Below are 3,999 nucleotides of genomic sequence, written 5' to 3'. Positions count from 1 at the left end.
TGAAAACGAATACAAAATTCACAGTTGTATCCAGGTATCACAAACATTTGGTTCATTAAAAAAGTTTTGTGTTCCGCTGTATAGCCATGCACATGTGGCTCAACTGGCTATGTACAAGGTCACAGGTACATGGTGTGGGGTGGCGTGTGTCTCTTGTTGACTTCCTGTATAGCCGTGCGCATTGTGCCTCAACTGGCTATGTTACAAGGTCACAGGTACATGGTGTGGGGTGGCGTGTGTCTCTTGTTGACTTCCTGTATAGCCGTGCACATTGTGCCTCAACTGGCCTTGGACAAGCTCCATTGTTGGATGTTGTGGTGTGGCGTGTGTTTCTCGTTGAGTTCCTGTGTAACCGTGCACATTGTGCCTCAACTGGCTCTGGACAAGGTCATAGTTGCATGTTGTTGTGTGGTGCGTCTACCTTTGAGGTCCTGTCTAGCCGTGCACATTGTGTCTCAACTGGCCTTGGACAAGCTCCATTGTTGGATGTTGTGGTGTGGCGTGTGTTTCTCGTTTCTCAACACTTTTGTTATAAAGATTACAGTAATTTTGATTGAATAAGTAATTGTTTGATATCACTTATGACTCATATTGAAAATATAAACATAATTATATATTATACTAATGCTGAAATAAGTGGGACTTTTCAAAGACCTTGAAGAAGTATCTGAAAATAAATGTCTAGGTGCGTAGTAGGGGTTTAACATTAATGGAAGATAGATAGACGGATAGATAAATACCCTTGTCATGTGATTCCTTACAAAATAAGAAATTACTGTTTAGCCCACGCTTTTAATTAACAACAACAACAAGTCAATTAAGTAGTAATACTTTGTGCAACTGGACTGTCTGAGAACTGTTCATTCAGTGTTAAATGAATTTCAGAAAATTGCATTGTGAATTTTCAAGACGTAATGATCAATGCAAACCTTAATATATCTAAAACAAAGCATCCATTACACATGAACTTAATAAATAAATGATTAAAACATTTTCGTATCACTATTAGTTTTCATTCAATAAATTCAAAAACATGTCATATTGGCAATATAATATTGTATATTTCTTCACAAAAATTATTGTTTGTCATCAGCATGCCTTATGCTACCTAGTTTATGAAACCTTTGAAGACAACTTGAATCATGAGAAGGGTTTCAAGGTACCAATCTTGAATAACATCAAACAAGTTCATTGATAATGGTTTCACAAACTTATTATTCATTGTTCCAGCCACAATTTGTAAAGGGCTGGGTGCCAGGTCATAATTGTAAATTGTAAAACTTAAGAGTGACATTGACCGTTAAACAAAATATACGGTTCTTGAGCACGACAAGTCTTTGAGCATCTTATTTACCCCCCCCCCCCCTTCCGTACATAAGAAACAGACTGGAAAGAATAAAGCAGACAAAGGACGAGCGGTGCGATGTTTTAAATAATAATTAAAACATAAGACAATTCTATTCTTAATTATTACAATCATGAAAACACAAAAATACAGAAATTATCCATATTGCCTTATTATTTCATTCATTTTTCTTTCAATTTTATATAATGTTAAAAAACGTTAAAGTAATAAAGATTAAAACTCTTCTTCTTTCTAGTTAAGAAATGTATTTACTTTTAAAAAACAAATAATATATTTTGAAGATTGCATCTAAAGAAATTAACTTGACCCTTCAGAATTCAACTTGACCAGCCCAGATAAGATCAAAGAGGGCCAATTAGTGGTGGCTAGCTGAAGTTAATGGCAGATTAACAGTTATAAGTGATTTACTAGCTGATAAGCCCTTGCTGAATCTAAGTCGCTCTCTGGTACATATGCGTAGGACTGTTTACATCATTGAATTGAAAAGGGTTAAAGGGAATTAATACGAGTATACAAATAAGACCAGGGGGTCAAAAGTAGCCTCCCTTACCCTCCCCGCTTTCATCGACCCATCGATCAATCGATCGAAAAGTCTTATCTGTGAACATGTATTTTCATATTCTAAAAACAATAATTCAAAACGTATTTTGTATGATTTAAAATTAAAGGATTTATTTTTAAAATGTATTGCTAATTGAAGTCCTGACCGCAGTTTAACATATTTTTACCTTTCTTGATAGAAAGCTCAAGTGTTACCTTAAATATACCAAAGCTTTAAAATATCCGATTGTTTTAGTTACAGTGGACGAGAACATATGATAAAGTTCCACAATAAACAAAGTATTTCGCCTTTTCCTACCGAATACAATTGCGCAATCCAACCTGTAAAGTGAAACTGATATCATAGCTATGTGCTATACTCTACAGTTAACAGTTACTCATGCAAATGAATAAAAAATCAAATTGAACCCTTGTAGATTTTCTCGTTTCATGTATTCAATTTTATTAAACAATCAACAGAAGACCCATTTTAGACCTTTAAATAAACTGTTTGGTTTTGTTAAATGACCCGCAAAAGAAGGATAACTATGACTATTACAAATTGAAAATGAGAAAACATTGCCCTCCCTTACAACATGGAATTACGGATAAATACAAAAGATACTGAATATTGTAAGTTTAATTTATACAGTTTTGTATTTCTTGAGTTTGGGATATGAACAATTACCGGTACTTAGTTGAAAGCAGTGTTTAGCGATTGAAGATAAATTTCACCGGGCCATTGACAAACAAACGGATAGGGTCCCTCAAACAGGCAGATTTTCTTCTCAATTGCATGGAAATAACAAGTTTTTCTCGTTCTGTCGAGAAATCATTAAATCATTATTAATTCGTCATTATTTATCAAATACATAGTGGAAAACAATAAAATCACTTGAATGTGCGAAATAGCCGAAAGATAAACAGTGTACGACGGATCTTAAGTATATATAATTCCTTGCAGATCTAAAAAAATTTCAAATAAACTACTAAGACCTCATGACGAATACTCTAGATGTAATTTGACGAAATACACTATACCGTTCCCAACAAGAGTAGTAACGTCGTAGTCTTCCAAACAGATCTGCTAATACACCATACTCTTCCAAATAGGAGTGGTATTACAAGATCTAACACTTGTAAAAAAAAGAAACACGTAAACAAACAGTCATTTATGTGCAGTTCTTGTACATGTAGGTAGCTGGTCGTTGAGTGTATAAACAAACGGTCATTCAAGTGCATGTGATATACATACTATTATGTATTTGGTCGTTGAAGGTACATGTATAATGGTTTTACCTTATGTACAGTATCGTTGCAGGTGATATATGTAACTCGTAGTTGCAGGTGAAGTCTGTACTTTGTCGTTGCAGATGATGTAAGTACCTTGTGGTTGCAGATGAAGTCTTTACCTTATCGTTGCAGGTGGTGTTTGTACACTATCACTGCTGCTGATGTCTGTATCTATCGTTGCAGATGATGTCTGTACCTTTTCGTTGCAAGTGGTGTATGTACCTTTTCGTTGCAAGTGATGTATGTACCTTTTCGTTGCAAGTGATGTATGTACCTTATCGTTGCTGGTGATGTCTGTACCTTTTCGTTGCAAGTGATGTATGTACTTTTTCGTCGCAAGTGATGTATGTACCTTATCGTTGCAAGTGATGTATGTACCTGTTCGTTGCAAGTGATGTATGTACCTTATCGTTGCTAGTGATGTCTATACCAAATCGTTGCAGGTGATGTCTGTACCTTATCGTTGCAAGTGATGTATGTACAAAATCGTTGCAGGTGATGTCTGTACAGTGAAGCCTAGTTCTGAGTTACTGTTCCAATGCGCTAACCCCCCAGTGAAGTCCTGTTCTGACCGACTGTTCCAATGCGATTACCTCCCAGTGAAGTCCTGTTCTGGCCGACTGTCCCAGTGAACTCCTGTTCTGATTAACTGTCCCAATGCGATAACTTCCCAGTGAAGTCCTGTTCTGGCCGACTTACCCAATGCGATAACCTCCCAGTGAAGTCCTGTTCTGACCGACTGTTCCAATGCGGTAACCTCCCAGTGAAATCCTGTTCTGCCCGACGGTCCTAATGCTGTA

Source organism: Mya arenaria, chromosome 12 (assembly GCF_026914265.1).
Source record: "Mya arenaria isolate MELC-2E11 chromosome 12, ASM2691426v1".
Lineage (NCBI taxonomy): Eukaryota > Metazoa > Mollusca > Bivalvia > Myida > Myidae > Mya > Mya arenaria.
This window is presented reverse-complemented; position numbering follows the sequence as displayed.